We start from the raw sequence: 26,033 nt of genomic DNA, 5'->3' as shown, positions 1-26,033 counted from the left end.
TTAAAATGTCTAACCTAATTTATTCAGATGTAAAGATCGCCAGAAATATCCTGTTGGCTTTTCTTGAGCCAATTTGTCACAGCATTTTTTCTATATCACTTGACCAAACCTGTGACAGGACAAGAGGACTTTCTGAACCAAACTAAATTTACGGACTACCTGATCTTGTATCCTAACAAATGACAGCATCGATTATTAAAAAAACCATGCATGACCTCCTGTAGTAGTTATCTGGAACATAATTCATTCCATGAAAGAACACCCTACCCACTTACCCATTTATTTTGCCCTACAAGTGGTTTGGGGTTTTTTTATTCCCCCTAAAGTCTTGCAAGAATTTACTGTTACAATTCTCATACCATATAAATTCAGAACTGTTTTGAATTTTGCCACCTTCTTGGTTTCAACCTGTCGTAATCTAGTGGGCCTTTAATCCAGCCAGTTACAAAACACAATACTCTTCCCAGGTATGGTGTGCACATGTAGGTGCATACTTTCCTCATAAATCTATTTTTTTTCCCCAAGAGTTTTTAGTTTCTTTCTTGTCTGCCAAAAAGGAAAGAAAAGTCATGTCCCTCCCAGCCACATAAACATATGCAGCAGAACGAGCATCTATTTTCTGACCATCAGCGATGCTGAGATTGAGTGGGAGAAACAGCAAGGTAACTCCAAGTACCACCTCTGGCTCAGTGAGCTGACTGTTTGATTGTTCTCATTTTGTTTAACAGCTTATGTGTAATTGCTACCAGTTAAGACAGTAATACAATAAATGCAGCACTGTGGGAAGAAAGAAGCCTTTTTTTGCACCAGCAATTTTATTCTTTCTTATAGGGAGAGTAAGACCTGCACTTAACTATATTACTTTGTGAAATTTTCTTTTCCCCAAAAAAAGTCCTTGGTATGTCTGATTCGTATTCAGCCACCGAAACCCAGAAATCTCATTGCAGCCTGTGTTGCCAGTGTAAGATAAAATTATCAGCTAAAGAAGTTATACACAGTTTAATAAATTTCAACAAATTAATTGAAGTAATTTTTTGCATTTATTGCTCTCCTTATTTTTAATGGATGCATGCAGCACAGATCTATGCAAAATTCAGTTTTCATTGTTGCTTAATGGTTTACCTTTAAGACGGAAATGGCTAAAGCAGGCAAGATGTATCCATCTACGGCCTAGGGATTTTCATTTATCAGTGAAATGTTGGTCCCAAAAGAGGAATGAAGGCAAGTCTCAGTTCAGAAAAAAGGTCAGAAAAAGAATACAGAAAAAATGAAAAAGAAATAGTGCAAATATTTATATTTTCAGAGCCAGGTTTACAGTCTATCAACCTTTGCTCTGAGACAAGTCTGCAAACTGTGGCAACATTGTTCACTTGTAATTTTGGTGTTCGTTGCAACAATGCCTTAGTCCTTGACTCTCAAACAGTCCCATGGTAATACGTGAACATCTTCCCAACAGATAGGACTTTGGTGACCTATATAACACATACGACCTATAGAAATGTACTAAAATTATTTAAAAGACCAAAAAAAAACTGGAATAAGTTGGGAAAGTATAGTTTTTCTCAAACAGTTCAAAGAACACATAGGTAACATCCTCTGCCTTGTGGGGAGATATTTAATATGGGTTTATATGATGTTTTCTTTTACCAAAGTATGGTGATTGTAAGTCCTAAAACTGAGAACCAGTTTTCTCCACCAGCCAACCTCACTGACTGAAATGAAGTTTTATTTGTAGCCCTACATGCTCCATCACAGTTAACGGAGTTTTACAAGCATGAAAATGAGATGGGGACTCCAGGATTTCTTCTTTGCTTTCACAAATGGGCTAGAAACAAAATACTCCTAAGGCAAGAAAAGGAGAAAGAACTCGAAAGAGCCTTGCTATCAGCTGGCATGGTTTCTTGAATTAAATGGGGTCAGACCATTGAGACTGGTTGGTCTGGGGCCTCCTGATTCTGGACTGGTACTATTTACAGCCTTCCTCTGTGCTCTGTGGGGATTCCCTCTGTGCTGGCCTGAGCAGCACTCTGCATTTCTAGAATGTCCAAAGCAACTTCAGTGGAAGTAGGAGTTCCTGTAATAGGAGAACTATTTTCATCCTTGTTACTATCATCAAATACGAGCAAAAAATAACACCACAATTAACACACCATAAAGATTTCTAAATGGAAGGTAGTATTAAAGATAAATTGCATCTAAAACACTTAAAGGAATATTTTTACCAATTTAATGGATTTTTTTTAAATAGGAAGACTCCTTGTAACACTTAACTATCTGCAATTATTTTGTGTTTCAGTAAGCACATCCTAATACTCAAAAAGTCTCAGAAGATATTTCCTACTGACTCTGTTTATTACAGCATCCCCTTTAACCCAATTTGTAATGTATTATATAGACATCAACAACACTGAGAGAGCTACCAAAGTCTTTGACTTGGATGACAGACTAAGAAGCATTTCTGGTTCAGATTTGTGCATCAGATCCTCAGGTTTTGTTGCATCCTTAAGTTCCTGGTGCAGGTTGTCTTAAATTCCCCTAGTTTTATTCTTATTCCATTTTTTGCTTTGAATTGCTCTTCCCCTTCATATTTACCTTGCAGACAACTTTATTCTATTTCACATTCCTGTGAATCTTATTGTAGCTCATAGGTATACGTGGGTAATCTCTTTAGCAGCAATCCACCCCAGGGCACGAGACAGTCAAACGTGCACGCAAGTCCTTGAAGCTATTGTTTGAATGGAAATTCAACTTTCAGATCCCAAAACATGTGCCTTCATTTAAATTAGTCTGAGTTACAACATTGTTGACTTACTCCCAGACACATTCATAGGCAGTATTTCTTATTCTCAGAAGAAACTGTCTGTAACTGAGACACGCATGATAGTGAACAGAGATGGAAATTAATTCTATCGCTGTGATGAACACACTACTACTTCAATCAAAATTCATTTGCAAGTTTTGGTGGAACAGGAACGGATGCAGGGGAATTAGAAAAAAAAATATTTTTTTTCAATCTCTCTCTCGCTCTCTCCCCCTTTTTGCACACTCAGCAGAGAGATGCATTGTGGTTTACTACTGAAAATAAAAGGCAGGCTTTGGGCAGAATGACAGCCACTGCTAAAGTCACATTGAGAGTTAGTCTCACAATAATCTGCTCTACAGCACAGAAGAATAGTGTTATTCTTTCCAAGTGAGTTCTTTTCTGTGGGGACGGTTTACTTCAAGGACATATAGCTTTGCATTTTCATGTGGCTTTTCACTTGTTTTGTGAACTTTCATTGAGAAGTGCCCTAACATTTCATTGTCTTTATATGTTGCTGCTTTTCATTTGACCTGTGAATGATGCCCACTTCCACAAGCTCTCTGTGAAACATCTGCACAAACAGAAAAATCATAAAAAGCTCTAACCCAAATGAAGCCCTCGCATGTATAAACAATTAATTGGTATGGGAACCCTGACATGCAAACTGAAGTCCTGTAAGTGTCTTCAGACTATACGGAAAGTCTTTTTCTCTGTAAAAGGGAGTGGGTTTAGCATAATGTTTCACTGAAATTGCATCAAGCCTGGGAAGGAATCTTAATAGAACAAGATTGTTTCTCTTACTCTCCTCATCCCTGGAGAAAACATCAAAGCAACTGGATGAAGACAGCCTATCTAGGCTGTAGCAAGCAATGCTACTTAGATTTAACATATTCAGAAAAGCATCCATGCAATTTCCTAAAAACAGCTTCTTCGATTAATTTCAAATAGTTACCAAGTCAAGAAGTACCGAAACAAAGCTAAAACGGGTAATAATACATTTTCACTGTTGACTGTTGAAACAAATATTTTCAGATGTAACAGTAGCAGTATAATAAATTAATTTCCAAATGTGGTATCACCAAAACATAATAGCAATGAAATGACCTTAGAATATATATTAAAAAAAATAATGTTCCTTTTCCCCTTTCAACAATAGTTAAACAGAGATGGAAATTAGAGGAATGAAGAGGACTTTTATTTACTAATATCTATGAGCACTGTGCATTTTTACTCATTTTCTTTCAAAAAAGAATAATAGCCTCTTACCAATATAATTACCTTACAGGAAGTAAAGACTTCCTTAGTAAAGATATTTATATCTGGACATTATTGCTCTATATTAATACAATCGTGACATATATTCCATTTCTGGCTCCTAAAATCAGAAGAGTCAAAATGTAAGCTCCAGAATGCAAGACTGATACTACAATCACAGCTGCAGATTTCAATGTGCTATCTACATCGCTAATACAGGAGCTTATGAAATGACTACAGAAACTATGTGAATGCCTGGTGGAGACTGAGTTGTACAAGCATTAACTCAAATGGAACTCGTTAGATAAAAAGGCATGGTAGACGTTATATCTACAGTCTGAAAAATCGCAGTAACGCAGTATATGCAGTTTCCATTGCTTAAGAGATTCACATGCGAAAAAATAAGAACACACACAGCTGAATGTATAAATCAAAGACAAACCTCACTCAGAAGTGATCTGTATAGTGGTGCACAATGGCAGATGCCACAGCATATTTTTTTTTGATGCAAGGCTGCTCAAGATCATCTATGGATAATGAACCATGACAGCTTGGGATTTGATAAAACGCAAGTTGATGGTGAGAGAAGGCAAGGAATACAACTACGACCTGAACAGTCAACAAATGTTTATAAACTGGGGTTTTTTTTTTTTCATCTTTCATGTCAGTATGAAATATGATCTATCAACACAAAATGATACGTTCACTAATGTAATAGACTTTGCATCAGAAAAAAGCTATTTCTTTAAATTATTTACTATCTCCATTTTATTTCTTAGAAAGCACCACGCATTAAAGCATTTAACAAGGTATGGAAGGTAACAGCATCCATGTTTTTTTAAAAATACCTTATATGATTGGCATCAACGCAGTTTTCTTTTCAAAGGGAAATCTTGAATGAAGGCTTTCTCAGTCAGTTTCTAGTCTCTTCACAGCTCAGAAAAAATCCCTTTTCTTTTCTCCCTTTAAAAGAAAGACATTCCATGTAAACACTTGCCTGTACCTACGCAGCTGTATTTTCCATCTTTGCCCACAAACAACTGCCACTTAAGAACTCCTTTAATTATACTTTGTTTGTTCAGTACCCTTTAGCTGCTGATTGACAGAAGTTGATTATCATGAGAGTTAATCAGATTGTTAAGATACACAGAAAAAAAAAAAACGTGAACAAGTTTTCATGATGGACTCATTTGGATTGTTTTCTTAGTGTGCTCCAATATTACATACTTCTGTAGATTTCATAAGTGAGTCAAGTATGGTGAACTGCAGTGATCCCACACACACTGTGTTTTCCTGCTGCTGTATCCCACAATGTTCCTGAACCTAGCACGCTCAGCGAATTCTTCTGATATCAAAAAGACATGGATTTATACTTGTGCATTTTTTAACTACTTCTATACACAACCAGACAACTTCAAAACAGTTTGCATTAAGGGGCAAAAATTATTTAAGTAAATCCAATCTTCAGACTAGAACAATTTCATAGAACTATTCAGATTATACTGCCGATATTTTTTTTCCCCTTCTCAGCTCTTCTATTTTCCTTCTATAGAGCCTTGCATTCTGGTAAATTAAGAGACTTGACATCGCTTTTTCCCCACAGCTCTGACTAGAAGCTCCAGTGAAGACAGAATGCTTACTGTGCTGGAAGTTGTTTGAACAAGACTGTTAGAGATCTTTAAGATTTTTATAAATCAAATCCCTGAGACAGGCAACGGATAGCAGTAAAGCTATATCAACATATTTGTTCTACAGATGGAAGCTGAGGTACACAAAATTAAACAATATGCTGAATGTCACGCAAGGAGTGTGGTTTAAGGAACCTTCTCAGCCTTAAATGTCTTGAATCCTTACCCAATACCTTAATCATACACCATAAAGGCTGTCCTCAGTCCCCTTATCTTACATGTAGCACTTTTGGTTATTTTCCTTAGTATGAAATACTGTCATTGTTTCACTTTGCTGGTCTTGGTAATAGTTAAAACAGCAAAAATTCTCAAAGATACTTTTTTAAAAACAACAATAGCATTGCATAATTCAAAAGTTCATTAAAATATTTTGAGTAGCTCTCATTTTTCACTACTTAAGTACTAAGAAATCAATATTGTTAACCACAACAGTAAAAATGATTGAATTTTCTGTAAATGTGGATACCTTTCATTTGCTTTCTCATTTTTTAGGGAATAAAGCCCATATCAACAACGTGCATTCAGTTGAGTTTACGGTCACCAAAGTCATGGGACAACGAGAATTTACACCACCACACAATGTCCCTTTTCCATCAGAAAAGAAAAGAAAGGCTAAATCCTCAAATGACTCCAGGACCTAGGGTTTTAATGAAATAAATATCAGGAAAAGCTGGTTAAAAATGTTCCAGCTTTCACAGTCAACAATTACTTTGTACCTTGTGGCTGTCTGGATAGAACATAATTATTTATCAAAACAACAAAGTAAAATTAAACTCATTAGATGCAAACCACAACATTAATAAAAAAAAGCATTGTTGCAACGTCAAGCACTCAAAGTTTAATTCAGCCTTTTTCTGAGGTTTTATGAGAGTCTCTAAGTTACTTATTTTTTGGGAGGGAGCCATGCTTATCCAGTGCATAGGCTGTTTTTTTAAAAGGAATTTGAAGAGTCCACACCTCCTATTCGGTGAATGCTCTATAATTTATATACCATATGGAGTAGCTTCTCAAAATAAAATTATTATTTTCATGGTGAATTTTTTTCAAGATTAAAAAATCCACTAGCTTTTTACACCCAGTAATGGATCCTCATTTTTTTCCTTCTTTTTTCTCTTTAGAACATGTAGAATATACTGTATGTTTTTTCCTATGTACCCAAGCACCATTCCTTTTGAATTGCATTTTCCTGCCTTCCTGGCTCATTTCTTAAGCACTCCCAGTTCTCTCCAGCTAATGGCAGCATGTTGGCAGCTCTACATTTTCTGTCCGGGTATCCAATTCCTTATTAAATCTGTCTTCCCTAGAGCTTCCTGCCAATTCTCACTCTTTTTGTTTGGTCCATCCTGATTTCCCACTCCACGTCCACTTTTTATGTCCCTTCCCATTCTCCAGGTTCACTGTTAATCCACTGCCTTGGCCCACCAAGCCTCGATCACTCTTTCCTCAGCCCAACACTGATCATTTTTCTCCCATGCTGGTACTCTTCTGTCCACTGCGGTCCCAGCAGCGTCCCAGCTCTCATTGCTGGGGCTGGTTCCTTCCCATCACAAGATGAGCTATCAAGAGCCATCACAGGAAACTCTTTTTCTATCTTTTTCGTCTTGAAACGCGAGTATATTGAGTTACTCCATAAGAATGCCAAGAGTTTATCATAGCCAGCCTTAGGAGTTCTGAGAAGCTTGAGCACTCAGCAAAGACTGCAAATGGAGATTTTACATCTTTGGCATTAAGGGATCTCTCTTTCCTCTGTGAATTCTGATGCTTTTTAAAAGGCTTTAAAAAACTTGCTAATTCTAGGGGATATTCACAGGGATGGCCACAAGCACATTCTGTTCAGAACTGGCAACCTCACTACTAGGCAGAAAAACTAACTCCACCGAAAAGGAAACTTTCAAATATGGCACTTAGTTTTGTGTAGAGATCTTAATTGTGTTTAAAAAATCCTAGTTAGAAGCAAATATTTCTAAGGAGACATCAGTTAGCCTTTGGGAGTCAGGAAAAGATACATAACAATCAATAAAGTAAGTTTTAGTATGTTAATAAAGGTAACAGTGAAATGTGATCCATGTTTCAACAAGACTTTTTAGGTTTTCTTGGAGATTCAAAACTCCTTTTTACAAGTCCCTTGGGGAGCCGAATGAACCTCTCTCACTTATTGGATGAACAATGCATAATACTTTGCGTAATGAAATTAAGCAGCCCGAAATACATGTGAACATGACTGATGAGACCAAATGCAGCAGGAAAACCAAGCAGATGGCTTAAGCATGCTGGAACGGAGTAGCAAGGAGAGATCTGAATGTTTTGGGGGTTTTGCAGGATACATACAGAAACACAAAGATAATCTTTCCATTTCTGTATAATACTGCATCTGTCAGCACTTTGATGTTCTATGGACCACAAGTGAGAGCTTGCCAGAATACTAATAGTCTCTGTGGAAAATCTTTATGTATGTTCCATAGAGATGCAAAATGCAAACAAAAGGCAGGGGGTGGAGGGATGAGAAGCTTCCCTTTCCATTTTGTGTCTTGCTTTTTTAATTGCATTATGAGATATTTAAGCTAGTGCTATATTTTTAATGAACTAGTCTTTCTCCAAAAGTCTGGTTCTCAGAGACCTCCCCAGTAGTATGAACATTTAGGGAAAAACACAAAGCGAGAGAGAAACAAGGTAGTAGGTATTAAATGATGATGGGAAAAGGCTTTCTTATCAAGAAAGGTCAACAACCAGCTTATGAAGGATGCTACCAGAAACACAGGAAAATGAAGATAAAATCAGTTTGCTCTCATTGCTTTCTGGGAGGAAAAAAAAAAAAAAAAGATCTGTCCACAGAAAAGATTAGCTGTTCATTTCTATAATTCGAGCTAAAATGAGCATTACTAGGCAGCTTCTCCTAGAGAGGTGTTTCTTGGCTGGAAGTATAATTCTGCTCCGTATGCAACACATACTGACACCGGCTATTTATGTCTGCAAACTTAAGGTATTGCCCGCAGTTACATTATAAAGAGCAAGCAGATTCAGAAAGAAAAACTATCAATTGAGCAACATTACAATGTCATTCTGCTGCCTTCTTTATAAGGAGTCATTGGGATAAAATGCCTTCAGATGTATATTTTCTGACAGCTGAGGGTTGTTTTGGCTTTTTTGGTTTGGGTTTGTTTTGGGTTTTTTTTTTCAGTAGAAAACTTTATTTGATGTTTTTGAAAGAAAGCAGAGACACTAGCTGTGATTGCAATATAAGGACATCTTGTCAACAAAGTAATTTTAACCAATGTTCAGAAGTAAACTATTTAATTAGTATATCTGCACCTGTTGGTAAGTATAATAGTCTGTTCCAGTATTGATGCTAATGCTACAGCTGTACCCCACCTACCACATCTTTGACTATTACATATGCCCATTATTTAGTGCTCACAGTGCAATTAAGGAGCACAGACTATTTTTATTGCCAACACAAACTCTAGAGGTCCAAGATTCAGACATTCTTTAATCCCTTCAGCTAATTTTCAAAATGTATCTCTATACTGTGTGCATTAGTTTCCCTTTTTTGAAGTTCAGAATTTTTTGACTCATAGAAAGATACTGAATAATTTCACAGAGCATTACTATTCAGCAAAAAGAGAACCAACACCCACAAACCCCAAAACTTCTTTTAATTACTTCTTTTAATTCTGGAAGACAGTAATGATATTTCTTTACTTTTTTTTTTCCACCTACTTCTGAGTGTATTTTTATCTCCTGTACTAAACAAAAACCACTTCTTGCAGTCTGAAGCATGTTAAAGTTATGTCCACTCTGCAACAGCCACAGGACTCTCAAAAAACCTGGCATTTATAGATCAGCAAGATCTTTCAGTCAGCTTTGACCTAAATTTATCAGGTGACATATGTAGAGAGTTGGACGGTCTCTTTGTTTTACAGCAAATGATTCTTAATTACACTGCAGCACAACTTTTAAGCTTCAGCTCAAGAAATGTTATTGTTTGCTACATGATAAATGACCTTAAATGAGAACTGCAACACACAGACATCATTCCAGCCCACGCTACTTGTATCAGGTCTCCCTCTGACCTTCCATTTTAAACCTTGGCCGCCACGCAAACTATCAGCAAAATCTAGCTGATAACACTATCCTTGTAGCTTTCTAATGTAACTTGTGTTAAATATTTGTACCTATCACAGTACTAATAAAAACATGGGTTTTATGATCTCAGTGCATTTTATTGCTTATCAAACGGGGTCTGCAAATGTCCCGGTAACCTTCTACACCAATCTGTGTATGGGGTGTCAAATGTCCATACAGACCATGTACACGATAGGGTTTTGTGAGGAAGAGTATCTACTGGCAATTTCTATCTTGTCACTGCTGTAGAACTGATACTGTCATCTTGTAAAGCTGTTTGTAAGTAAATTAAGTTGTAAAGCTGAGTTTCTGTGATGTTCTGCAATAATTTGTATCAAAACAGAGGGCTCAAACAGAAATTTTATGTCGTTTTGGCATTCAGTATATTCTTGTATATAGGGAAATGATCAACCACAAAGGAAGCTGGTAGGAACGAAGTGCAAACCAAACAGAAGCAGCTGATACTGATACTTTGTCCAATAAGCAGAAGATCTATGAAACCTCTCAGAAACATATTAGGGACTACAGGAAAAATTTCAAAAGTTACATGGGGAAACTGAACAAGTACTTGGAGGAGAGATTCACTGAGAATTAGCAAACCATACCAGGTCCAGGAAATCCCTTGAGCTGAAAAGTGCTGGAGGCTGGGAATTTTCAAGATGTGTGTGATATACTCTCGCCCTATTCCTCTTTTCTCTGGAAGTCTGCTATGGCTTGTTGGAGACAGGATACTGAACATTATGGGTCCCAGGCTATAACAATCCCTGCTCTGAATTCTTGGGACCGTTCTTCCATTCTAACGAGAGATTCTCTGCATTTGACCTATAATTTTGCTTAAGCAAAGGCAAGGAAACAGATACCTTCATATTCCAGGAATCAGCAACTGATCCTTCATATTGCATGAGTCCATTCTTACTGGACAAATTTGTATGGCTTTAACTTGGTATGTCCATGATAATAATTCCATTAGTAGTACAGCAACTGCACCTACAGTACAAGTACTTAGTAACCTAGAAAAAGACATGATTCAAAACACACATATGACAAAGTTTCACATTATACTACATGTGAATGTATTTGAATCTTCTACACAGTACTTTGGGATTAAAATCTGCAAGAAAATTATTTCAACATGTCCACCTTTCCTGTTACTCAGAATGGTGTAGGAAAAGGTAACAATAGTAACAATAACAACAATAATAGTAATTTTATATCCTTGCATGGCATATGCTTGTGTAAGGCAGAAAAGCGTAAACACAGAATCCAACAGGATTCTAAAAAGGTCTAAAAACTAGGAAGAACTCCACTTCATTTTACCTGGTGAAGAAAGTGCAGAACATAAAGTGACTGCAGTACGGAGTAATGTGAACACAAAGACTTAGAACTGCCTGATCTGCTAACAGCAATTTGTTCTTTTCCTTGTGTATTGTTTTAGGTATGCATATGGTAGCACATAGCTAGATATTAATAAAAAACTGACTTTGGTGACATATGGCCAACAACTTTGAGTTGCCACCCTTCAAGAAAACATGGCTGTCCTCACATGGGGTCATATTCTAGCTCACATGTGTTTTCTAGTCTCACTGTAGGATATCAGTAGGATAATTTTTTGACCTTCCCATTGGGGATATTTTTCCCCAGGAGAATTTGAACCAGAATTCTTGTTCATATTAAAGTCATACACATTTAAGGAAGGGAAATCAGGTCTCTTTCTCTTCTTCCTAATCAAAAGTAGCAAGCAATAAATACATGCAAATGCACACTTCAATTTCCACTGGCAAAAGTATCGCTCTTATTCTTGTCACTTGACTGACAGAAGCCAAAAAAAGTACTTCAAGTACTGCCCTATCTTACTGGTCGCTGTAAAAATGGATATATAACTATTACCCTCCTACTTCCACTTCACTTATGTAAAGATCTTTCTTAGTAACATTCTTTTGCTTTAGCTACATCTCAGATCATTAACATTAATTTTTCTACTACAGCAAAAGCAGACTGGGACAGACACCTTGCTTTGCTATAAACTTTTTTCCTCCACACAAATGCTGAAGTATGCAATAAAAAGTAACAATCAATAGCTCACTACAGAGTGAACACATCAATTTGATATTACTTCCTTATATTGTGCCAAGTCCTACTCTCAAACTCCCATTCTGACCTCTCTTACCAACCCAATTCCATAGTGATCCACTCATTTACTTGCTAGTAAGGAACAATTTCAAGCTTAAACTGTGAGTGTGACCTTCAATTTATGAAAGACATCAAACACAAGATCAATCTGATGGTATAGAACTCACTGCAGAAGGAAACGAAACATTTTTTTTTTTCATGCTACAAGTGAAAAATAACCCAAACACATAAAACTAATAATCTGACAGAGAAAGGGTAAGTTTTTGAGGTTCTGTCTTCCAGATCTGTGCATTTGCTCAATTAGCAATTATTAAAGTCAACTGATGTGACCAGCTGACAACTTGTAATGCCAAATTAAGAGTTTAATGTTCTTTGCCAACATCCAGCTCATGTACAATGTGCCAGTGTGTATCGAGAAAACTCTGCGTGTGCTTTTTAAGATGACAAAACAGTCTTCACAAAGCTTTGGCAATAGGAGCTCACAGTTTTTTGAGATCCTGTACATTATCTCAGGTTGGACTCTTTTCAAAACAATAGTTTATTAGCCAATTAGATTGGAAAGAAGCCTTTTCCCCTACAAATAGCTTTGATGAGTTAAGTTACCATTCTTCTCACGCACACAAAGGAAAAAGAACAATCCACTTGCAAAGCATTGCTTCCCAACTGCAACATTTAAACGGAAAGCTGCCATTTCCTCTGTCAAGGACTTATGAACATAAAAAAATGCTGTATCCATAAAACCAGGGGAAAAAAAATATACAATCAAATTAGAAATCTCAAAAGGCATGAACTTATCACGTGCATCCAGGCAGAGCTCTCTCACAGCTAGGGATCAGATGAAGATTTTAATTAGCTCCCTTGAAAATTGCTGTTTGCATTTAGAACAAATGAAAAGTTCATCATCACCTCTTTTTCATCCACTATCCAGGAAACTTCTTTGGTGGAATACACACTAAAACTCTAAGCTCAAGCAATGAATAGGTGCACACACAAAGCAGTCTGATCATGGTAAGTTAAAACAAAGAGTTGTTTGAGAATGGGAGCGCTTTGCATTCTAAGCTTCAAGTTCCTATTGCCCAATGGGGCAACATAGCTTAGATGACTAGGTTTTGCAGTTTCACTTATTTGGAAACAGGAAAACATGGGAACATCACAGCCAACTCAGAACAGTGAAACCAGGTTTTCAGCAGGAATGACATAAATTACAACACACACAAGATTTTTAGATCAGTTCAGACAAACAAATACACAGCACTGATAATTCTGACTTGGCAGAGGAAAGAGTGCAAGGCCCACTTGTTTTTTCAATCTGCATTTTTAAATTTCATATATATTACATGTATATAATGAACATTAATGTATTAATATCCAGTTCATAATTCCAGGCTAGCCAGGATGCGGTAAAGATACCATTTTTCATTATTTTCATTTGTCTTTGAAGTACTCCTTTCTTAACTCCAACAAAATGCCTATAAAACACCTAATAGGAAAGGAAACTAGTCCATATTGCCTCTGTGTGGGTGTAGGTGAAATGCAGTTTTATTTTCTTTTAGTTTTCACTCAAGTTTCTAGTTAAGACTAGACATTCTGAAAGACAATGTGACCTTATTGTAGATACTTTTATTTCTCTCAAGACTCAAAATGGAAAGTGAAGAAAATAACCAGATATAAATTTACTATTGCTTGATGACTTCAGTACCAAAAGGAAGTTCATACTCATTGAAGGAAGTTCATACTCATTGATATAGTCCCCATGTGATGAGCAAATTTGTCATGACCAATAGCTCCATAAGCCTTCAAGCCATTACTTCAAAAATACCACTCAAAAAAATCCACTAAAAACACATGAAAAGCCTACTTAGTTTTCTAAGGATTTCCTGAGGTTTGTCTATATTATATGACCAGAGTTAAAAGGTGCGAAGTAACATGTATCATCAAAACAAGTGTTTTCTGAGAACCTCTAACAGAATATTAAGTGATACAGGAGATCTTATCAGAGAAGTAATAGCACAGTACCACAAAAACTTCAAAAAAAGCCAAATGGCCATTGACATAATCATTTTATTAGACAACATTTGTATCAACATACCCTTTTTTTCTTTTGTTTTCAAATTTTCAATCAAATAGTTTTATTTTAACTACAGAGAAACTGACTTTTGTATTTTTGGCTATCTATAAACAGTGGGATTCAGAAGGACTCTCAAGTTTCAGATATTGTGGTGGGCTGACCCTGGCCAAAAACTAAGCACCCACCAGCCACTCGCTCACTCCGCTTCCCCACATGGAGGACAGAATTAGAATCAAATAAACCCCCAAAACCTCATGGGTTGAGATAAAGGCAATTTGATAAGTCAAGGAAAAAACGAGGGAGAAAGAATACACAAGTGAAGCAAAGGCAATCACTCCCTACCTCCCACCAGCTGCCCAATGCTCACGCAGTCTCCAAGCAACAACTATTCTGGAAAGACTATCCCCCCCCTCCAGCCCCCCGGTTTTTATTGCTGAGCATAGCATTATGAGGTACAGAATACCCCTCTGGTCTATGTGGGTCAGCTGTCCTGGTGGTGTCCCTTCCCAGCCTCTTGCCCACCCCCAGCCTACTTGCTGGGGGCAGAGTAAGAGAAGGCCTTGACACCGTGTAAGCACTGTTCAGCAACAGCTAAAACACTGGTGTGTTAGTAACACTGTTTTAGTCAGTGTCTAAGACAGCACCATGCGAGCTGCAGTGAAGAAAGTTAGTTCCATCCTAGCCAGACCCAATACCGATATGCATCACAGTTCATGCCTCGCTTTGCCAGGATGATATCTAACTACACACAATCATTTCTCCCCATTTTCTTTCTCCTGTCATTTCTACCCTGGTTTCCAGGCACACAATAAACAGGCAAGAAGGATTCCTGAAACTACTAGTCATACAGTCTAGCTATAGCTATTGAGGTCACAGTCCTCAAACTAGACGCCATCTCTACCTCCACCAGTCTCATTTCCATCCTCTTGACGTTCTACTCTCCAAATTCCAGCACAAAAGAAATTACTTAACTGTCTCTGCTCCAGGTGGTAGGTTATAAACTCTACAAATACCTCTCATCCATAACTGTATCACCACCCTTCTGTCTTTTTTTTTGTTGTTGTTGTTGTCTTTCTACTTTCTCCAATTTCTTCCCCTTTATTTACAGCCTGTCAAATCTTGTCCAGTTCTTGACAATCTCATTCTTGGAGTATTTGACACCCCTCAGCTTTCTTCTACTCCATACATTTCTTCAATTGCTCTAAAAAATCAAGCTAGCCCACTAAGGAACTACTCTGTCCTATTCTCTGTTGGTGTTTCCAAGCAATTTTGTGCTTGAATGGGTGTCATGCAGGTAAGAGCTTAATAGTGTGCCTTACTGATATAAATACAACTTCTGAAGTTTGTGATAATACGTAAAAAGAAGTGGAAAGTTGCTAAATAATTCTGACTTTCATACCATTTCAAAGTTTACTTCAGAAATATTATAACATGGCCAAAATAATACTGGAGGCAAAACTTAGCTTCCAGTGTAAATGGTGTATTACATTGCATTCAGGAAAACAGAAGGTTGACTCACTGCAATATTGTCTGTCTATATTGAACTGAAACAAATTGAAGAAGTAATTCATAATGAAATAACATTCTCAGCAGTTGCACATGCTGTCCAGGCTATTTAAACATTCTATAAATAATTGCTCAGAAAGGCACAATTGACAGTGTGCATGGACTGGATGATGAATCATCAGGTAGTTTAAGTAAAATTTTGCTTGATTAACTGTTTTGTTTTTAAACCACGTGCGTGGTATTGTCTGATGTACCAGGACAGATCAAATTGTTCTCAGCCTTTTTCTGAAAACCAGACAAGCCTACAAATGATAAGTTTTATTGTATTATGAAATTGATGCCAAACTGAAGAGCTGTGTATTGTGTGATTCCAATTATCTATTTTTTGGCCAAGGATTTAATATCAGCCATTGTTATAGATGAAACTAATCCAGATTTATCAGACCTCTAATAGCTTTGTGTCATATGGAAGTAATTTTACTTTTTGTCTCCCCATCTTCAAAATACATTTATTAGTCGTCTTGAAACGTAATTTTTCAGTTGAATTTTTTTTTTTTTTTGTCAGCTGGCAACCAAACAGATTACAGCTAGAATATTTTCAGACTGAGGCATAAATGAACAGAGCCACATTGATTTGAGTCAAAGCATACTTGACTTCCATCACTGTAAATGTTGCCAGTGCATGCATTTCTTTGTTTAGACCAGTGGATGAGGTATTTAGATGCCTAAAGATCCACAAAAGCACCTAATGGAGTTTACAAAAGCATCTAAATGAGTAAGCACCTTATTTCCATGGACTTTCATGAGAGTCAGGCACCTGTTATGCATAGTCACTTCAGTAAAACCTACTATATGTTTCCCTTTAGCTTTGGCCACCTCCAAATATTTCTTAACAATATCCTTAACATCAGTCAGAAGTCTCTTTTTCCAAAAGGTAACCATCAAAACGTAGCATTCAAAGCAATATAGCAAACTTTAAAATCAGGGCATAAAAAAAAAAATCTATCAGCTCTATCTTTGACAAAAATAACATCTTAGCATCTTAGGTAAAAGAATCAGCTTCATCACAAGGTTCTGTAATTGCAAGGTTACTCTTCCTGGCACACATACAGTTTTAGAAAACTATATACAATAGATAATGTTTACAATATACCAAGTTTTTCTCTCATCTTCATGTGATTTCAGATTTTAGCTCATTCTGTATAGAAAATAATTTTTATAGTCTTGTAAATTTATGTCATTGTGACATAGAATGACAATAATGAACTTGCTAAACACCTGGTTTCACATGTTCATTTAAGGAATCAAGGACCTAAATGAGTCTTTTTTAACCATTCTTCTAATTGCTGGTCAGTTGATTTTTGGGAGCAGGAGGAGAGCGAGGAGGGAATTGGTTACTTCATCTTATGTCTATTCATGGGATCCCAGCTCCTTCTCTGCCACATTTTCTCCAGGTAATCAATACTCATTCCTTTTTCAGCTAAATCCCAAGGTCTTAGGGTATAGCAATAGACCAAAGAGTTTAAACATGCTACTGACATTGGCATTGAAGAGTCAGGACATAATACTACTTCTGGAAATTGCCACATTTAAGTAGAAGACCCATTTCTCTTGGAAAATCTGCTATAATTCTTATCCAGCAAAGACAGTTTAGTAAGAATGTTAGAACAGAGAATGTAAGCTATAAAGTCTCATCTGAATGAAGGTATAAAGACAAAACATAAGGAACAGCTGAGAAAAAAAATGCACTCAATACTAGGAGAAGCTTAAGAAAAAGACTATTTTATACATGGAAAAGAAGCAAAACATGAGTCTTTCAATAAGCACAAACAGCTTGTTCTTAATTAACTCCTCAAAATGGCATTTCAAGAAGTAATATTCATTGATACATTAAAATTCTGTTTCTGGAAGATTAACAGAAAAGAATAATATTTCAATTTTGCTGTATACTACTTAGAATTGCATTTGGTATTTTATTCTTTTCTATACTACAGGAGCATGCAAAACTATATTCAGTTCAAATGACACATCCGAACAACTCACCTTGGAAGCTATTTTAAGGCACGCATGCAGGCACATCAAATGGGACAAGCCTAGAACAAAGAGATGCAAGACCAAGTTCTGCTACTATTTCAGGCTGTCTCTTGTGGAGAATTTAGGTGTCAGTTATGAACATCATATAAATGCTTTATGTTTTGCACAACCACTATTGATTAATTATGGCCTACATTAGCATTCAAACATCCTCAGCAGTAACACCCTGTAAGACGTTAGACAGTCATTTCAGGTGAATTACTGGTGTAATCCTACAGAATGCCAGTAAATAAAGAGATAATCTCACCACAATAATTACTGAGGCAGTAGAAAAACAAACAAACAAAACAGGGTAGCAGTGACATACTAACTAGTCACAATGTTATATTTGTGTAGAGCTTATTTTTAAATGTATCAATTTGAAAACATTGAACCCTTCTGTTATGGCTATTCTAATATACACCATTCAATTCATGAAAATAAGTATTTACAACTTATGATCCATCTGCTGTCTTGGATATACTTACTTCCATCACTATTTCTCCATGGGCTTGTGTTTTCTTTGAAACCCATGCTCAGAACAACACTAATAGTATGAGAATTTAACATCTCAGGGCAGGATGGTCCACCTTCATTTACACAGCAGAGGACACAGATGTCCAAAGAGCTGTGCTGGAGAAGAGGGCACAAAAAGCATTTTGCAGCAGGTGATACTGGAAGCTTTCGCAGAGCCGTGACTAAAACCAGAGTAAGCTTTACCCCACTAACAAATTGCTGACAGTAATTAAAAACGACCCAATTACTTCTGAAAAAATAGTTCTTAATTTAAAGGCAAAATATATATATGGGAGGAGAAAAAGAGCAAAATTACTATGTATGAAAAGTCAATAGCATTTTAGTTGAAAATAGGAAAACTAAATACCAGTCTTTATTTTCTTTTAAAGAACGAACATAATAAAACAAGGTATTGTAATTGTTTTTAACAACAGGTTTTTCCATAAATAGCATTTATGTTTTGATTACATTGTTAAAGCTGTGCAAAGAGAATTTATTTCATTAGATACTGTTTCTTTACAACTATTCTCAATATTGCTCATTGAACAGGCATGACATTGAGATCAAGGAATATTTTTATCCTATTCCTTTAAATCACTTAAACTTTCCTTCATGCTGATTTAACTACTGATACAGCTGAAAACCTGATCAGCAGAGCATCTTCATCCCTTTCACCTAAGTCTAATACCTCCACTGATTTATGAAAAAACAGATTTGCATAAGAGTCCCATATAGATCCATATAGCCATAAATCTTTCTGTTACCATGCTAGGGTTTCTTTCCTGCTGTTATTGTTCCTCTGGGAACTAATTTGTTGTGCAAGGTTTTCCCCCCCATATAGCTTAACTAACCCTTAGAAGGATTCTTTAAATACTTAAAATTGTGAGAGCAACAAATTGCTTATAGAGAGTATATTCTCCTAATAAAATACTAAAAATTCACTAATAGCAGAAGGTGAGACACCATATTTCACAGTCTTCATTATTTTTTGTTACAAATGAAACTTCTGAGGAAGAAATAGCTGCAAATGAAACCAAAGTTTACAAGAAATGGAGCCACATTTCCTGAGTCCTCTCAATGGTGCAGAGGCCACTAAAATTTCAAAAATCTGAACAGTGGCTTCTGACACTAATTTTAGAGCCTCAACCCATAGTGTCTGCAAAGAACAGCACTTATTAAAGCAGTCAGTAGTACTACTAAGTAGGGTTAAACCCTATTAAGTACAAAGGCTGCAGAAATGAGCTGTTTGGCTATGATCAAAACTGACCTAATAGTCATGCATTCTTTAGAATCAATTTTCTGGGACTTGTACCCTGTTTCACCGTTATATCCATCTGCTGTCTCTTGTCCTAAACTGGGCTCCTATGCCAGTGGTGTCTTTATCATCACACATATGGAACACCCCACATGATGGGTCTACGTTTCTTGATAGATGTCAGAGCAGCCCCATAGTAGATGTTGGTGAGAGCTTCATCAGTTACTCCAACAAAAGTTTTCGTCCACTTATTTCCCAAAACATAGGATGTTTGGCGCTGTCTTTAAGATTAGACTCTCGGTTTCATTAAAACTTACTGAACTGTTATCTACCACTCACGAAGACACGGAAGTGTCTCACCTTGGTGACTGCCCGGTAGCTTTGCTTGGAGGAATGAGCTGGTACTTCAAAGGGGATGAAGAGGCAACAGTGATGGACTGCTTACTGTATGCAGTCCTGAGCAAGTTAAGGACTGTTCTAAGTCACACCAGATTTCCAGCCACAACAATGAGCCAGCGGAGCTTTGTGAAAGCTTGGCCGCTTCTGTTCTAAAATATATGCCCTCATCCTGCCCTCTCGTTGTAAATATTATTCAACAGAAATTTGGCAAATGCACGCACACACACACACACACACACACACACACACACACACACAAACTCATGCACACAAGCCCTCAGCAACCCAAATGAGCCATGACACTTTCCTGATCCCTTTCTTGGCCATGCAAATGTAATTAAACAACACTGTTCCCCAGAGTTTGGTATATCATTGTTGGTATCATCAATATCTTAGTTTAGACACATGGTTGCAAATAAATCAAGATCATGTTGCTTTACATACCATTAAATAATTAATAGAAAATAAGTAATTAAAAAAAATAAAGGAAACCTCAACAGAAACCATATGATCTCTTGAGATTAACAGTTCTGGGCTTTGCTCTGTACTAGTAAATTAATATACTGAAGAAGAGTTCTAACATTGAGATTACAGCATCTATTATTAAAATCCATGCAAAAGGAATGAAATTTTTCTTAGTACTGAATTCTATCAGCAATTAAACTAGGTTGTTTTTTTTTTTTTGAAACAGCGAGCTGAAATACATTAGTGACCCAGCATCTGGCAAGTAATGCAACACATTATGGAGTACCTGAATTATTCATAAGCTTGAAATATACCATACTCCTTTCAAAAGGCAAAAAAGACCCCCACTAATAATCGTAACAGACAGACAAAGAAGGTCAAGAAAGTTAGCAGAAGTCACCCTAACATTTTTGTTGGGTAAATAAATTTAAAAAAAAAACCTGAACACAAATTAAATTTTGACCTCTCACTTTTTTTCTTCCTTTCAACCTTTTTCACTTAACCCAAACATTGCCAGAATCATACACCGCCACTTTCTGCTCTCAGCTGAACAAATTATTACAACATATTAGTGCACTTTATATTAGTCTTCTGGTTTGCTGTATGACTGAAGCTGTGGTTGCCTCCAGTTGAAGATACATCTTTCTCCTCCAGGCTCAAAATCCTTTTCCCCTTCCCTTTTTCAGCTTGCCTTTTCACCTTGCTTTAAGTGGAAAATTTCAGTCATCCCTCTTCTCATAGCAGAGAACTCAGTTTTACCCCAATGAAATACCTAAACTCCATGACCTGCCTGGCTCGCTTCCTCTGTACCGTCCGTGCCTGCCTAGCAATGGCCTTGCTCATCGCCTTTTTTTTTCCTCTCTCCTCCTCTTGCATTGATTTCTGCTCTCTGTGTTCAACTTACAAGTTTTCATTCTGGAGTGCTCTTTTTCCTCCTTATTGATTTCACACATTCAGCTTGTCTTTGGGGAACAGTCTCCCAACTACCATCTGACTGGTGTTTTCCATTTCCTCCTTTCACTCTTCTAAACCCCACTTGATCTAAACACTAACTTGGCTTAACACACAGAAGAAAAGCCAATGCCTTCTTTTAACATGGATCATAATATAAAGTTTTAAACCTATTATTTCTTTGGTTTTTTTTTCATAGGTTAGGCCAGGCTAAAACCTAGGCAAATAAACTGCACTGCTCCTTTGAATATCTGCCTAACCCTATGTATATGTAGCATACAGTAAGTAAAAAATTACTTCATAGAATTTCATATGGATATAAAGGCAAAAATCTAGAGGGCCCTGTTGTTTGATTTAAACATATTTTATTACTGCAAAATATTTGTTCTTCATATAGACATATATTCATAGGGTGGAATTAGCAATAAATACACTAGTCTTGTTCCCATGGTGGTTGAAGTAGATGATGATAAAAAGTGAAGATAAAAACTCTGTACTTACATATAAACAGTAAAAGATTTTTCACCTATATGAACAAAATACAAAGAAGAAAAATAAGAAAGGGATCACAATGGAGTAAAGATAGTACAGAATTTAGGATTATGCTGAAACTATTGAATGCAGGGATAAAGATAACAGGAGTAAAAATTAGACACTATCCATTATGTTAATTACATGTATCTTCAGATAGAAGAAAAGCTCAATAAGATTAAGCTGATGGTGACAGGACAGCCTCCAGCCCAAACTCCGAAAGAACAGAAAAAGGATATTTCAGGCAGCATGATCACTATCTTGTCCTACAGGCATAGAACAGAGCAGCAAAGTAGGAGAGGAGAAAGCAATCTGAGCAACAGACAATCAGTAACCCTGATTTCAATATGCTTTTCAATAATGTGTATGTATTTAGAGGAAGTTTTCAGAGATACAGTATATTTAAAGAGAGGCATGTCAAGGGAGGATGAGAAGGTAGATCACACTAGGTCAATTCAATAGCTTTCTTTGAGGTTCTGGGTTTGTAAGACGTTGCGAATGTGTGAGACCTCACATATCTGAAGTTCAGAAAAGTGTTTTTCATATGGTGCCACACAGGAAATCATTACTCAGTCTACAGAAAATTAAGATTAATATCAGAAACATTAGGTCAATAAGAAACTAACCAAAGGGAAAACGAAAAGTGCTTAATGTTGAAAAGTTTCAGGCTAGAGGGAAGCTAGTAAGAATTCCTCAGTGATCAGTCTTGGGAGAAATCTTGTTGTTTTCATAACGACCTTGGCCAAAGTATCAATACTATACTGGTGAAATCTTATAGGAATTCATTTTTGGGAAGATAATAAATACTGAGGAGCATTAGGATATCCATATGCAAAGAACCTGATGACCTTGAGAACACAAATAATACAAATGAAATAAAAGCCTATCATACATATGACAAGGCCAGCGCCCTAAGGACTAATAAGTCACAAGTTCATCAGCTGGAAATGACTGAGGTGGAAAAGGATCAGTTATAGGATTTAAGCATGAGTTGTTAGTGTTATATGGACAATGCAACTCTAAGCCACATCCAACAAGATTTTTCAGGAGAGAAGGAAATACTGATGTTGTTGTACAAGATGTGGAGGAAATCTAATCATCGGCATCTCTAATATGCCATAGAATCCTGTTCACTCATGTTAAAGAATGATAAGCTTAAATTGGAAGAGGTGCAGAAAAGAGGTGCCAACATGATCAGAGAAATGGAAAATTTATCTGACAAAAAGAGTAAAAGCGCTTAAGCATATCTGGTCTGGTGAAACAGAAGTTGAGAGAAAATATGCCAGGGAACTGAAGAGTGAAAGTGGGGGGGGGGGGGGGGGGGGGGAAATCACTCAGTCCAGGAGCCACAGCTGCACAGGAAAGAATGAATATAAGATGACCATGAAAAACGTTAGGCTGTAAATTAAAAAATAATAAAAAGTCCAAACATTAGATCAACAAGAATCTGGAACAACCTCAGAATAGAAGAAATGGATGCAGCTCCCATCCCCCTCCCCAGACTAACAATAGCTGCACCATGCTTTATAACTTTGTAAAGTGGACTAGTATAAAGTGCTACTTTAAACAGTAAGGAGCTGGAGCTGGCAACTGAAGAGGTCCCTACCCATCTTACATTTCCAAAATTCCTTAAACAGCAACTAGTATTTTTCAGGAGTGGCTATACCTGTTTACAGAATCATACACTGTTTTTCCATCAACTAAATGTGCTAATTAAAACAATCTATTAAACTTTTTCATGAATCCACTACTGCACACCCATGAGACATCTGTGATCTTTCCACTTCAACTACATTTTATTACTGAACTGCTAAGTGACATTTTCATATACTTGAATAATGATTCTGCCTTAAATAATGCAAAATACATAGGAAAAAGACCATCCAGCACCAGCCATGAAGAATTCCATTTCTCAGATGACAAATCTGTGACTTATCCTTTTCTCAATATATATACACTCCTACTTATTTAAAGACATAATAATTTTGCAGGCATAATAATTTGTTTTGGTTTTTTTTTTTTTTTTTTTACATAACTATTCAGACATAGTATAAAAGATGCACTTAGTTGATGCTGTCTGAATGAATAGGGGGAAAAAAAAAGCTTTCGTAACACGACTGCATAGCCGTGCCACTCTCTCATTAACAGCCGCTTTCCTGAACAGGCTCACACATGCAATTTATTCCTAAGGAGGCAAGAACTGACAAAAGTCAAGCATTTATTTTTTGTAAAGAAAGAGTCTAATCTAACTGGATACATGAATTTAGACAGTTCAATTATCATAGACCCTTGGTGAAGGGACATTTAAAGAGCAGTAACCTTTTCATTTGTCTGAACAGAATTGACTGAAGAGCAAGGAGGAATAAGTGTCAGCAAGACCCCGGCAGTCCTTGCTTTTATGATAAGGTCTGGACCCTTTACTGGACCAAATGAAGAACCAACAATTGGCTGGGAAAGCCATTGTAGAAGGTGCTCGATAAGGAATTTTCAAAGCTAAGTTAGTAATACAGCAGTTGACTGAACACCACCCTGGCTAACAGTCCCCATCTGGGCTGTTACAGAACAGTACACTTCCCCATCCTGTACGTTTTGCCATATTGTTGGAGCATTTACCAGCTTGTGCTGCTCACAGCTCCAGGCACCTGACTGAATGGGCTGTAAATTGCTCCCCAAATCAGTTTGCAAATTCATATATTATCATTAGATATCATTCTTTTAAGTCAGCTGCACACTTCTCAGCACAAGCCCATGCCTTAGATTCAACTGCCTATTGCAACGGTTGCTTCTTTTATTCATAACTTAAACCTTTATTTTAAATAAATCCATAATAAACCACCTATATCAAAAACCAAGCAGATGCTGAGAAAATATACCATTACCAGTAGTGATGGTTAGGGCTCGTTTCGACCATAGCACAATGTAAATGAGGAAAGGCAACATTAATTGCAACATCAGAGATCCACTATTTGTACACAAATACAAAGGAAAGAATAAATAACTATGTGCAAATTACTTCATTCAGAAAACAATTATCTGGTTGACTATACATAAATACACTTGATCTCTAAAACTGCCCTGCAACAAACAGGTATTCAAACTTGTGCCTCTATTAGTAGTATGACAGTTATTTTCCAATACTTCCTGACTGCAGTGAAGTTACAAAGGATTTATACGTGTTAAGGGACAAAAGAACACTGCTCAGTGCCTTCAGCTCACCCTGCTCTGAATAAAACGTTATTCGTCCTCTTTTATCACAAAACTTGCAAAAACCATTTGACTTGGCTTACAGACACATCCATCCAGGAGAGCTTCATGTAGGTCTAGGATGCGTGTGCCAGATTTAATGAAAGGCATTCTGCACTAGCAGGGTTCAAGGATATGTATTAACAACTATGCTGCGGTCACCATGCTACCTGCGAAGGGAAAGCTATAAATGCTTCTGTTTACACTCAGTTGGCTTCATTTCTTCTACCCAAGATATGGCCTGCTCTGTGCCCACTGACATAAGTGGTGTCATGGGATGTGTTGCTGTGCTTTTCCACCTTGTAAGTGCAAAACCTACCATCATTCCCAATTTCTCTCCCACCCTTGGGCTTTTCTGCACCAGTCTAGACAGAATGTGATGAATTATAACTTTCGTGAGCTCATTTGAGAGCTGAAAAGTACAGATTGTGTTTTTAAAACATGGAGGCCTCCAGAATCTGCTTCCTGCTCATTCGTTTTTTTAGTATTTGCTCTGAACACTACCTTCAAGGTAATTCACATCTCATCACCAGCCATCTTGAATAGCTAGCTTGCAAGTACAATATATGACTTTGATCCCAGATCCCTAGAAATACAGAATGATTTAAAAAATCACTTTGATAACTGAACCCCAAATTTACATTTAAATGAGATATTACTTGAAAAATAACTATCTCATGTTACTCTAAAACTATTAAAATGTTCAGTTTTAGAGCTTGCCTTCTTTGATGTAGCTCTTGAGTATTGACTTTGATCAATGCTCAGCTGTTCCATTTATTAAAATCTGCCATTTCATCTGTAAAATTTGTACTTGTTTGGTATTGCAGTTTCATTAAGATCTCTTAAATAAGCTTAAAAAAAGGTGTTGGATAAATATAATCTTAGGCACAATACACTGCACAGTGATTTCCCTAGCAAACCTTAGATCAGTATTGCTGAGCACAATGACAATGACTGCAGAACTGCATTTACTTCTGTTATCTCTTAAGCAGTCTCCCTTATTTCTGGCACTTTCTAATCAGCTAATTG

The 26,033-nt window shown here is 36.8% G+C and overlaps 1 protein-coding gene across 4 annotated transcripts in view; it reads right to left on the bottom strand.

Moving 5' to 3' along the window:
- Positions 1 to 26,033, bottom strand: part of SYT1 (synaptotagmin 1) — a 362,867-nt gene that overhangs the window by 278,346 nt on the left and 58,488 nt on the right. For 3 of the 4 annotated variants that reach the window (XM_064450060.1, XM_064450045.1, XM_064450067.1), the window contains exon 2: positions 4,906 to 5,020. The exons of the other annotated variant lie outside the window; for it this stretch is intronic. The gene's annotated coding sequence lies outside the window, so the exon portion shown is untranslated. The remainder of the gene's footprint in view (positions 1 to 4,905; positions 5,021 to 26,033) is intronic. 4 annotated transcript variants of the gene reach the window in all.

Source organism: Phalacrocorax carbo, chromosome 1 (genome assembly GCF_963921805.1).
Source record: "Phalacrocorax carbo chromosome 1, bPhaCar2.1, whole genome shotgun sequence".
NCBI classification, from domain to species: Eukaryota; Metazoa; Chordata; class Aves; order Suliformes; family Phalacrocoracidae; genus Phalacrocorax; species Phalacrocorax carbo.
Note: the sequence above shows the minus strand (reverse complement) of the source record. Positions and strands in the feature narration are given on the sequence as shown.